Genomic DNA, 13,830 nt, shown 5'->3' on the forward strand with positions numbered 1-13,830 from the left:
AATTCAATTCACTCATAAGTGGGCAATTGAGACAACACATGCTCCATTAAGTGCAAAGTGAGCTTAACATAAAATCATGAGGCTTCAATTTACTCAAAGTTTGTGTACCACAAAATTATAGGAATTCTATCAAATGAAAACAACCAAGGCTTAAGTCAAGATATGCATTTTTTTTTAAAAAAAAAATTTTGTGTAGGCTGCGTAATGCTTGGCTCTCTTAAGCTTTCTAATTGACCAATATAATGAGTATTGGGCCAGTGACTCCCAAACCAGAAGGTTTTAGGGCACTAGATGTGAAAACATCCATAAGGGCTTAATGACTCAAGTCAAAATGGCTACGAAGCCAAACTACCCATACAATCAACTAATTTGAATTTTACATATTTTTACACGAACGCTCAATGCTTAATGAGGTAAGAGGTCCAGTTACTCAATGAGAAACACAAAATGATGATTTTTTTATTTTTAAGCCAAGGTTATTCATCAAAAATTCATCCTACAAATCTCAAGATACACACTAATCAATTCAAATCTCATACCCCACAGACTCTATGCTAATGTGCTTGTGATGATCAACTCAAAACATGTGAAGTCTCTCTAAGCCGAAAACGAGTCAAAAGACTCAGATTTCTAATGACATGATGTATTCAAGATGTTAAACAAGCCAATGAAATACAACCCATAGTTACAGTGTAACTCATGCTCAATCGACAACATAGCACAATTTTTTTTTTTTCTTCTTAAATACACAAACAACAAAAGATAATAAGAAATGGATAGTAATATCTTTCCCACCCCCAAACTAAAATGACATATTGTCCCCAATATGGCCAGAAATATAATACCGAATGGGGAGAAAACCTCGGGCATAACGTAGAGAATGTCCCCCAAACTTGAATGTAAGACACTTGTCCTGAAAAACACAACAAGAACAAAAGCAAAACAAACAAACAAAATCAAATGACAAGAAATAAAAAAAAAAAAACGAGGGTTTCCTCCCACAAGCACTAAGTTTATAGTCTTCAGCCAGACTCTCCACAGTAGATGACAATCACTCCAGATAACTAGGATTCTCCAACAGTATTGTCTCAATCTCTGGACTCTTCAATTCTAAGAATGGTTTCAGCCTTTGTCCATTTACCTTGAATGTGTTGCCATTCTTTGGATCCTCAATCTCAATGGCCCCATGAGTAAGAACTGAATGAATAATAAATGGGCATGTCCATAGAGATTTCAGCTTGCCTGAGAAGAGATGCCGACGTGAATTGTAGAGAAGGACTTTTTGACCAGGTTCAAAGGATCGTCTCAAAATGCTCTGGTCATGAGCCTTCTTCATTTGTGCCTTGTACAACCTTGCACAATCATATGCATCATTCCGTAACTCCTCTAATTCATTGAGTTGGAGCTTCCTTTGTGAGCTAGCCTTGGTAAGATTGAAATTTAACTACTTGATGGCCTAGTATGCTCTATGCTCCAACTCCACCAGAAAGTGACATGCTTTGCCGTATACAAGACATTATGGAGACATGCCAATCAGGGTCTTGAACGCTGTATGGTATGCCCATTGTGCATCATTCAATCGTAGAGACCAATCTTTTCTTGTGGGATTCATAGTCTTCTCCAAAATGTGCTTGATCTCTCGATTGGAAATTTCAACCTAGCCACTCGTCTGTGGGTGATATGGAGTGGCAACCATGTGTGTGATGAAATACTTCTTCATCAACTGCTCAAAAATCCTGTTGCAAAAATGCTTGCCTCCGTCACTTATGATAGCTCGAGGAGTACCAAAACGAGTAAAGACATTATCCTTAAAAAACTGGACCACGACTCTGTGGTCATTGGTCTTGTATGCAACAGCCTCCATCCATTTGGACACATAGTCCACAGCAACAAGAATGTAGAGGTAGCCAAAGGAGTTTGGGAAAGGTCCCAAGAAGTCAATGCCCCACACATCAAATATGTCCACAATCAAGATGGGATTGAGGGGCATCATATTCCTTCTAGAAATACTCCTTAGCTTTTGGCAACATTCACAAGTGGTACATTATGTATGAGAGTCTCGAAAAAGGGTAGGTCAATAAAATCCACATTGCAAAATCTTTGTTGTAGTCTTCTGGGCACTGAAATGGCCTCCACAGGCATGATCATGACAAAAGGAGATGACATTGGATTGGTCATGCTCAGGAATACACCTCCTAATGATCTGATCGGGACAATACTTGAACAGATATGGATCGTCCCAGAAAAAGTACTTCACCATGGCCAAAAATTTAGACTTAACTTGTCGCCCCCAATGCAAAGGCATTTGGCCAATGACAAGATAGTTCACTATATCAGCAAACCATGGTGCAGGATTGTAAGCAATGTGCATCAATTACTCATTAGGAAAGGTCTCAGAAATGGGAATGTCACCTTCGGTGAAATCCACAATCAACCTAGACAAATGATCTGCCACCATATTTTTGGAACCCTTCTTATCCTGAATCTCTATGTCGAACTCTTGCAGCAGCAAAATCCACCGAATGAGATGAGATTTAGCATCTCTTTTGGAGAAAAGATACTTCAATGCCGCATGATCCGAGTAAATAATGACTTTAGATCTTAACAAGTAGGATCTGAACTTGTCCAAAGCAAAAATGACTGCAAGCAACTCCTTTTCTGTAGTTGAGTAGTTGAGTTGTGCATCGTTTAATGTCCTGCTCGCATAGTAGATGACATGGGGGAGTTTATCAACACGCTGCCCCAAAATAGCCCCAACTACATAATCTGAAGCATCACATGTGATCTCGAAAGACACGTCCCAGTTGGGTTGTTGAATAATAAGTGTGGATGTCTAGATTTTTTTCAAAGCCCCAAGTGCTTGCTTGCAATCCTCGTCAAATACAAATGGGGTCTCTTTCACCAACAACTTGCACAGGGGCCTAGCAATCTTGCTGAAATCCTAGATGAACCTCTTGTAAAATCCTGCATGCCCCAGAAAAGAACGGATCTCCTTCACTATAAGTGGGGTGCAAGGTTGGAAATCAAATCCACCTTTGCTTTGTCAACCTCAATCCCACGATAAGAAATGACGTGCCCCAGTACAATCCCCTGCCTTAGCATAAAATGGCACTTTTCCCAATTGAGCACCAGGTTCTTTTCTTTGCACTGCACTAAGACAAGAGTGAGACAGTGCAAACACTCCTCGAAAGATGTACCAAAAATTGAGAAGTCGTACATGAAGATCTCTAAGAAACGTTCTACCATGTCAGAGAAGATGCTGATCATGCACCATTGAAAAGTGGCGGGGGCATTGCATTACCCAAAAGGCATGTGACGGTAGGTGAATGTCATGCCCCTGAATAAGTTGAATAAGGGAAACGCGAACTTAAAAGAAAATCACAACAAATAAGGAACAACTATCAGAGATCATTATATTAATACTAAGTAACAAGTAAAGATAGGAAGTCTAAAAGTTATATATATATATATATATATATATATATATATATATATATATATATATATATATATGTGTGTGTGTGTGTGTGTGTGTGTGTTTTTGTGTGGGGGTGCACGGTCCCCCATGTGTAATTGCACATGTATATATATATATACATATATAATTCCCATGATATATCAATTTCTCTCCCAATATGCTGTGTACGTGTGTGTGTATATATATATATGATATTCAATATTTCCTCCCAATATGCTGTATATATATATAAAACATCATGACTATATATGTATATATACACATGTGTGAGGTGCTAGGCATTTATTCAAGAGATTAATACAAATGTTATTATTGCTATTAAGGATGTATAATATATAATCACAAAAATCTTTCTACACAAAATATATAATCTCTATAAAATCTACAAACTAACATATCAATATTAACAAGAATCCTAAAATACTCATAAAAGCAAATACTAACTTTTCCTAATTTCTTTCAAGAAAATAAAATAGCAAAATAATAATAATGGAGAAGGGGACTTACTGTGGGGGTTTGCAAGAGAAGAAAGAAAGAAATTGAAATATGCTATAATTTGCTACTGGTGGTCGTGAGGGAAAGAAAGGGTTTTGGGCATATATATAATGGAGGAGGGAGAGCTAGCTCATTGACAAGTGTAACACAACTAGGGAAGGAAGCATGCCATTGGACACATGCATCCTTACGTGGAGACATGCATGAAACCTCATGGCTCCTTCAAGAAGGGTGAGACACGTTGGTTAATAGGTGTCCAAAAAGAATCTGAATGAACCAAGTGTTGACACGTTTTTTTTTTTTTTTTTTTTAATAAAATTATTATTATTAAGCAATAAATCTTAAAGCTCCCAAGTAATTAATAGGCTAACAACCCCTCTAATATTCTCCTAACTAAAAGAGTCCTCAAATATATATATATATAAACAAAATGCTTTATAATTTTATTTTAATCCATAAAATATATAAGATGTCACATTCTCCTCCCCTTATAAAAATTCCGTCCTCGGAATTTGTTTAGTCTATATTAAAAGCACCATATAGCAATAGTGATCAAATACATAAATAAATCTATCCGCTAGCGCATACCTTATATTCTAATTGTTCTTAGCAAACAGAAAAGGGTATTTCTTGCGTATCTCATCTTCTAATTCCCACGACGCTTCTTCGATTTCATGATTCCTCCACAAAACTTTCACTAGTGGAATGCTTTTCGTACGTAGCTCTTGGACTTTGTGATCTAATACTTTTACCGGAACCTCTTCATATGCCAAATCTCCTTGTAACTGTAACGGTTCATAACGAATCACGTGGGAAGGGTCAGGGATGTATTTTCTCAGCATAGAGACATGAAAGACATTATGTATATTTGCAAGTCCCGGAGGTAAGGCTATACGGTAGGCCACAGGACCTATTTTCTCCAGAATTTCAAACGGTCTGATGAAGCGGGGGTTCAACTTCCCTTTCTTGCCAAATCTAGTGACTCCCTTCATTGGTGCCACTCTAAGAAACACTTTGTCGCCTTCTGCAAATTCCAAGCTCCTTCGACGTATATCTGCATAGCTTTTCTGTCAGTCTTGAGCTGCTGATAGCCTTTGCCGAATTAAAGCAACTTTATCTATGGTATCCTACACAATATCTGGTCCTAAAATTCTCCGTTCTCCAAGCTCGTCCCAATAAAGTGGGGATCGACATTTTCATCCGTACAATGCTTCATATGGAGCCATTCCAATGCTTGCTTGATAGCTATTATTGTAAGCGAATTCCACCAAAGGAAGATAGCGTGCCCAGCTACCACTGAAATCTAGTACACAGGCTCGTAGCATGTCCTCCAATGTTTGGATGGTCCTCTCTGACTGTCCGTCTGTCTGAGGATGGTATGCAGTGCTAAATCTCAACTTAGTCCCCATTGCTTCTTGTAGACTCTTCCAAAATCTTGATGTGAAACGAGGATCTCTATCCGACACTATTGATATAGGTACCCCATGCAATCGAACAATTTCCTGTAAATACAGTTCTGTCAGCTTCTCCAGTGAGTATCTTACCCTTATTGGAATAAAGTGAGCGGCTTTAGTCAACCTATCGACAATCACCCATATTGCATCGTATCCTGCTTGAGTTCGTGGTAACCCCACTAAAAAGTCCATGGCTATTTCTTCCCATTTCCACACTGGTATTTCTAGAGGTTGCAGTGGTCCTGCAGGTCTTTGATGTTCTGCTTTGATTTGTTGGCATGTCGAGCATCGCCCTACAAATTCAGCAATGTCCCGCTTCATTCCGTTCCACCAAAAACGTTCCTTAAGATCCCGATACATCTTAGTGCCTCCTAGGTGTACTGTATATGGTGAGACGTGTGCTTCTTCCAATATCAGCTTCTTTATCTCCTCATTATTAGGCACCCAAATTCTATTTTGGTATCTGAACAAACCATCTGATGTGGTACCATAACCCAAGACTTGTCCCTTATTGGCTCTCTCCTTAATTTGAATGATCTCTTCATCTTTTTCTTGAGCCATACGGATATCCTCCAGTAGTGTGGATTTAATCTCGAGTTTCGCTATTAATGCTTGCACCTCTCCTATCATGATCTCCATATCGAGCTTCTCAATGTCCGTCTTTAGATTATGGGGTAAGGCTTTTAAACATGCCATCTCACTTCTTGATTTTCTGCTTAGGGCATCTGCAACCACGTTGGCTTTCCTGGGGTGGTAATTAATTACACAGTCGTAGTCCTTTATTAGCTCCAACTATCGCCTCTGTCTTAAATTCAGTTCCTTCTGCGTGAATAAGTATTGAAGACTCTTGTGATCTGTATAGATTTCGCACTTCACCCCGTAAAGATAATGTCTCCAGATTTTTAATGCAAAAACTATTGCAGCAAGCTCTAAATCATAATTGTATTGCAGTGCTTTGTTTGGAAGCTGTTTTCGCATAGGTATGATCCATGTTATGGTTTGAGGTAAATAGTAAGAAAGATTACTATTGGTCAGTAATGGAAATTTCAATTTAAGTGACAAATCAGTAGATGTTTGAATCAATCATTTATCAAAGGTCAATTTAAGTTTTAGAGAAGAGGATGGCCAAAGATAAATTCATATTATGATATGGAGACTGTCTTTCTTAAAGTTATAGGGAATATTTGGTAAGTGTGAGTCGAGGTATGATCATAGTTTAATAGTTTGATTAACACCCTGGCAATATGGTAGGAAGCTCATTATTGTATCTGATAATCAAATTTCTTGGGTAGTTCTGTGACAATTGAAATTGGAAGAGGTAATCTAGTGGTTGATCGACTTTTGATAATTTTGTTATGGATGATTCTTTTTATGGTTGAGGAATATATGGGGCCGAATGGTTGAAGGTTGGGTTTTAGATTTTCATGTATGGGAATATTGGTATAAGCACTGCAATTGCAAGGTATAAATGTTAGAGGCATCTTATTGAATTCAATTTCAGATTTACGAGGATGAGGAGTTGTTAACGATTGTACTTGTGTATAAGAGTAATAAGATTTGATAAGATTAAATGGGTTATTGATTCTTGTTGAGCCTCAGATGAAAGTATAGATACATGATGACATCTTAAACATTAGGTAATATATGTGGCAAAACTTTGAGGTTGAAGTTTTATATATGTATGACAATACTACTGTTTGAGATAGTTAAGAAAAGAGATTATTGATCAGCATATACAATGGAATTTTAGCTTTAGTGTTTAATGAAATTGAGTATGACTAAATACTTGAGATTTCACCAACTCTTTTGAGACCAATTCAAGTTTAGATGGTCATTAGAGAATACTTATGTTTGGTCAAAAGATTGTAATTGGATGACTGATGATAGTAAATGGGCATTGGAGGTTTTGATGTGATAGTACTTTGGAAATATGGTCGGAGTTATTTTTTGTATCAAAAAGTTTTCTGAATTCTTGTGATGAGGGATAATTTTTAAAGATCTAGAGTTTTTGGATAAAGAGAAATTATGGGATTATGATTATTGATGTAAAAAGTGTTGAAGTTTTTGACTAATGTATTTAATTGAAGTATAGCAACATAGTCGATGGTTTTTGAGAATGTCAAGTTCCAAAATACTTAAATTTTGTGATCTAGCTTATTGATAACGGAATAAGAATATTAATGAGATGAAGAGTTCCAATTGGATACAAGGTTCATTTACCAATATTGAGGTATAAGTATTATAAGACCATTTATGTGCTGACGACACCCAAAGGATTAAGAACACTTCAAGGATCACTCTTACGCTAAGTTTATGGTTTGGAATAGTGATTGATATACTCTTGAGTTGTTAACAAGATTATTGATTTCGTTCTACTTCTATATTTCTAGATAGTCTATGGAATGATTGGATTTTTGTACAAATCATCCCGTGCATGATTAAGGAAATGAGGTATGTCAATGATTTATGGACTGCATGTTGAAAGCCTTGTGTATTTTAGTGTGTATACTTGTGGACTAGACTAACCATTGTAATTAGAATTGTTGTTTGATTTTAAGTTAAGAGAGAGACTATGTTTACTTGTAAAATTAATAGTGAATTTTGGAAGGAAAGATGGTCACATGGTAGTTAGCCACCTTGAATTTTTGTGGAAAGGTTGCTTCATTTAGATCATCGATTTTGGTTTTATAATATGGTACTTTACTGTCTACCACATCTAAGTCGTCAGTTAGAGTTTGATGTTTGTCATAATTAAGGTAGCTAATACTCTTGAGGGTGAGTAAGTTGCTTTCTGGGCTATAACAAACATTTTGTTATAAAGATAAGTATGAGGTAATTTGGAATGAGGTTAACAATTTTGAATGACTCATGGCTGGTTGGATTTTAAGGGATAACTACCTTGCAATAGAAAGAACTTCAGAAGTACAATTAGTTGGGTCAAAGTATATATTGAAAGTTAATAAGGTAGGTTGTTGTAAGAGTAAATTAGTGGAATTGATGATATAGAATTAAGGCGATATGTGCATGTCTTTTTATGTATAATGTTATTTCATTTTGGAATGGGTATCAAGTTTGAACATTCTTTTGTATAGGAGCTATGCTTTACTCACAACACTTGACCTTAGTTAAATGGTGGATGTAGATGGTAAAATGTGCCAAATGAATACTAGGACTATATCATGAAAGCTCAATGTTGATAACATTGTACTTCAAGGAAGGAAATTCTAAGTAAGTTTTGCTAGTAGCAAATTCTGAGGACGGAATTTTTATAAGGGGGGAAGGATGTAATACCCCGAAATTTATACCTAAAATAAAGGTGATCTTAATATCAATGATAAGGAGGATTCGCAATTTTATTAAGATTTATATGGAGTTAGGTAAATAGACTTAATGTGAAAGATGATGGAAAATTGCTAGTTATAATTTTAGTGGGCTATTGAAAGAAAAGTCACATTGTTTTGGACACCAAAAATTCTATGAGTGACCTTAAATAAAACTGCTTTAAGCCCTTATAGAATGATGAGAAAGGAAGATTTTAAAAGTGGTTTCATGATTTTTGGACACTTGTAGAAGGAGTTATGATTTTTAGAAAATTCAAGTGTCAAAATAGAAATTTCAGTCACACAGAGGCACAGGATTTCGAGGGACTTTCGACGTACCAAACTGTTATGGGTTGATATAATTTTTGGATATGTTTTGGATCTTTGAATGAGGAAAATTTCAACCTAAATTTTGTGTCATTTGGAGTTAAATTGAAAGAGTTATGATTTTTTCAAGTTTAATAGGTCAAGCTGTCGAATAGTTGAAATACCTGCAACTTGGAAAATTAATTGGATGGGTTAATGATGTCCGTAAGCCACGATTTTTGGGTATGTGGTAGTCAAAAGGTTTAGGTTCATTGAGGATTAATTTTAGATTTTTATGATCACGTTTTAATGTAAATGCATGAGGATTTTAAAGCTTGACAAGTTACCAAGTTCAAAATTACACGTGGCTTTGCATGAGAAGTTGCTTGGGAGCTAAGTTTAAATTCCTTGGTTGACACCTAAACTTACAGATGACATACAGCATGCTCCCACTGCTTTCTCGGTGAACACCTGGGCAGCTAATGTGTCAATCTTACTTGACACTTGTATTGGTTCAGCAGGTGGGTAGAGTACATGTGGGACAAATGTCCCACATCCGGCCAGCTTTTACATCTTATAAAGGGGAGCAATTTTCTCCCCATTTGCTCACAGCTCAAGTGAACGTGAGATGAGGGAGAGAAGCGGAAGAAGAGAAGAAAGAAAGAGGAAGAAAAGAAAGGAAAGAGAGGAGAAAAGAAAGAGAGAAGGGAAAAGAGAAGAAAAGAAAGAAAAGAGAGAAGAAAAAAAAGAGGAGGATGAAGAAATAAAAAATTTGAGAACTCTCCAAGGAATTGTGAGTTGGATGCGGATTCAAAATAAGGGCATGCAATGCCAGGTAAGGGGACACAACACCAAAAACCCCAACAAATTTTATTATAAATCCTTGAAATAAAATGTTGGGGATTTTATAAAGGATTCACTTACATGATTTTTAATTGCACTTCCTTTCATTTTTTAATGCCAAGTTTTACTCAATCATATGTCATTATTTAGAAATTTTGCATGTTACAGTTACCATATTTCATGATTTATGCATGACTGCAATTATGAATGAAAAGAGCTCTCGAAGTTCATGGCATAGCATACAGTTACAGATGAGCTTACAGATCATATGAAATGTTATATGTGCATTCATGGTTTTAAATGTTTAACCCGAGACACGATTATAGTGACGATCGGTACCGCATAGGGTAGCAGGGCAAGCACACCGAAGGACGGTTACGAGAAGGTGTGTGCTACCGGCCAAGTGGCCTTCACCTAGGGAAGTTCCCAACCTGGTAGCTCTCCCCTGTTACGACAGGATGAGCATATAGGTCCTTCGGGACAAGCCAACGTGCGTTGCTCACGGTAAAAATTGTGGCGTCGAGTCAAAAGGGTAAAACAACAGTTTTGAAAGAAATAAAAAGGAAGTGCTTGTACATCTCATAAGTCACCTAATATTCTCGTATTAATTGTCATTTATTTTATTAATTGTGCATAATTGATATTATAGCATAACATCTGCATTGCATATTTTATAACATCTTGGTTTTGTGGCTACTTACTGAGTTGTCGAACTCACCTCTTCTCCCTATACATCTTTTTCAGATTGCTCTATATATATATATATCGTAATATTGAAGACATGGGTACCAGTGGGCCTCTTAGTTGTTAAAGATCCTATCGCTGCTTTATGGATTAGCAGGAGCAATAGCAGTAGAAGTGTCTGGGACTCCATTCTATAGACTAGACAGCTTGGGCTAAGCATAGACAGTGTAATTTTATTGCTTATGAGATTATTGAATACTAGCACATTATGTGTTTGTGATTTTATAAACGAAAAATTATAGTACTTTGGTGACGTTATGATCTTATATTAGGATAATTATTTTTATTTTCCTTAAATATGAATATGTTACAATTGCTCCCAATCGCTCTACCTCTAGAACTTGGGCCGTTACAGGATATATATATATATATATATGTGTGTGTGTGTGTGTGTGTGTGTGTTTTTGTGTGGGGGTGCACGGTCCCCCATGTGTAATTGCACATGTATATATATATATACATATATAATTCCCATGATATATCAATTTCTCTCCCAATATGCTGTGTACGTGTGTGTGTATATATATATATGATATTCAATATTTCCTCCCAATATGCTGTATATATATATAAAACATCATGACTATATATGTATATATACACATGTGTGAGGTGCTAGGCATTTATTCAAGAGATTAATACAAATGTTATTATTGCTATTAAGGATGTATAATATATAATCACAAAAATCTTTCTACACAAAATATATAATCTCTATAAAATCTACAAACTAACATATCAATATTAACAAGAATCCTAAAATACTCATAAAAGCAAATACTAACTTTTCCTAATTTCTTTCAAGAAAATAAAATAGCAAAATAATAATAATGGAGAAGGGGACTTACTGTGGGGGTTTGCAAGAGAAGAAAGAAAGAAATTGAAATATGCTATAATTTGCTACTGGTGGTCGTGAGGGAAAGAAAGGGTTTTGGGCATATATATAATGGAGGAGGGAGAGCTAGCTCATTGACAAGTGTAACACAACTAGGGAAGGAAGCATGCCATTGGACACATGCATCCTTACGTGGAGACATGCATGAAACCTCATGGCTCCTTCAAGAAGGGTGAGACACGTTGGTTAATAGGTGTCCAAAAAGAATCTGAATGAACCAAGTGTTGACACGTTTTTTTTTTTTTTTTTTTTAATAAAATTATTATTATTAAGCAATAAATCTTAAAGCTCCCAAGTAATTAATAGGCTAACAACCCCTCTAATATTCTCCTAACTAAAAGAGTCCTCAAATATATATATATATATATATATATATATATATATATATATATAATATATATATATATATATATAAACAAAATGCTTTATAATTTTATTTTAATCTATAAAATTTATAGAATGTCACAGTGAACATCCCAAAAAGACAGGTGAATGTGGTCTTCTCCTGATCTTCGGGGCCCAAAGGGACCTAGTTATATCCATAATAACCATCCAAAAAGCAATAATACTCATGCCCAACTAAGCGTTCCATCATCTGATCAAGGAATGGGAGTGGGAAATGGTCTTTCCTCGTGGTGGCATTCAGCTTGCGGTAGTCTATGCAAACTCTCCATCCTGACTAAACACGAGTTGGAACCAACTCGTTTTCTTTGTTCTTCATTACCGTCAATCCAGCCCGCTTAGGCACAACATGAATCGGGCTCACCCACTTGCTGTCAGACATTAGATATATGATGCTTGCATCCAACAACTTGATCACTTCAGCTTTCACGACTTATTGCATAGCGGGGTTCAATCTCCTTTGTGGCTCCCTCGATGGCTTGGAATTCTCCTCCAGATGTATCTTGTGCATTACCACTGAGGGGCTGATTCCGTTAATATCATCAATGGTCCAGCCGATATCTTCCTTGTGCTCTCTTAAAACGTCCAATAACTTCTCCTCTTGAGCATCAACCAGGTCTAAAGCTATAATCACAGGCAAAGAATCTACTAGACTGAGGAACTTATACTTGAGGGTGTCTAGTAAAGGCTTAAGTTCCTTCTTGGGGGGCTCTGGCACTATGGTCTCCCCACTTTCACTGCTCACCAGAGGAGCAGACTCCAATATTGCATCTACTTGCTCAAACAACTTGTCCAAGTCCAAATCATCTCCAAATTGAGCAAAGCATGCTTCCAAGGGGTCCTCTATGCTTGATTCACTAACTATCTCCTCAATAATCTCCTCAATCAAGCATACATTTCTCACATCATCATATTCAAGTGGTTGCTTGCTGATATCAAAGATATTCAGCTCCATTGTCATGTTCACGAAGGAGATCTTCATCACTCCCGTCCTACAATTTATTAGGGCATTAGCCGTAGCTAAGAAAGGTTGCCCTAAAATCACCGGTATTTGAATCCCAACATTCTGAATCGGTTCCGTGTCTAGCACAATAAAGTCCACAGGGAAATAGGACTTGTCCACCTTGATCAATACATCCTTAATTATTCCCCTTGGGATCTTCACCGACCTATCAGCCAATTGGAGTGTCATAGATGTGGCCTTCAATCCTCCTAACCCCAATTGTAAGTAGACTAAATAGGGCAGGAGATTCACACTTGCTCCAAGATCCAATAAAGCCCTTTCAATCTGGCTGACTCCTATCATGCAAGAAATGGTAAGACACCCAGGGTCCTAATACTTGATGGGCAGCTTGCATTAAAGGATAGAGCTGACCTACTCGATTAGAACGCACTTGGCAGTAATCAAGCCTTCGAGAATTTGGCATATGAACGCACTTGTTGGATGGCATTGAAAAACGGAATGTTAATTTGGACTTGCTTGAACACCTCCAAAATGTCCTTAAATTTTCCTCCTTTCTTAGAGCATCTCCAGCAGCTTAGCAAAAAGACCAATATTAGCTATATTTAGCTATTATTGCTCTTTCTTTAGCTCCAACAGAGTAGCTTGCTATTAGGTAGAATAGGTACATTGCTACAGTGAATAGCAATTTGGAGCTATTCACTGTAGCACACTAGATGAATAAAATATTTTTTTTTTCTTTTGTTTATTGTTTCTTTATTTCACCTCTTTTCACCCAACATCTTTTTTTTTCTTCTGAACACCTCTTCACATCTGCTACGTCTCTCTCTCAAACAGAAAATTTATCTCTCTCGCTCACAAAATTTCTTCACACATTTGGATGAAAAAATTGAATGCAGAAAAAATTTATTTCATGGAAACACACGGATGGA

At 36.7% G+C, this 13,830-nt stretch overlaps 1 pseudogene; it reads right to left on the reverse strand.

The window, feature by feature from the left end:
• Positions 1 to 1,657: 1,657 nt before the first annotated feature.
• LOC132174310 (uncharacterized) lies at positions 1,658 to 13,243 on the reverse strand (annotated as a pseudogene).
• Between the last annotated feature and the right edge of the window lie 587 nt (positions 13,244 to 13,830).

The sequence above is a fragment of the Corylus avellana genome, chromosome ca3, assembly GCF_901000735.1.
Source record: "Corylus avellana chromosome ca3, CavTom2PMs-1.0".
Lineage (NCBI taxonomy): Eukaryota > Viridiplantae > Streptophyta > Magnoliopsida > Fagales > Betulaceae > Corylus > Corylus avellana.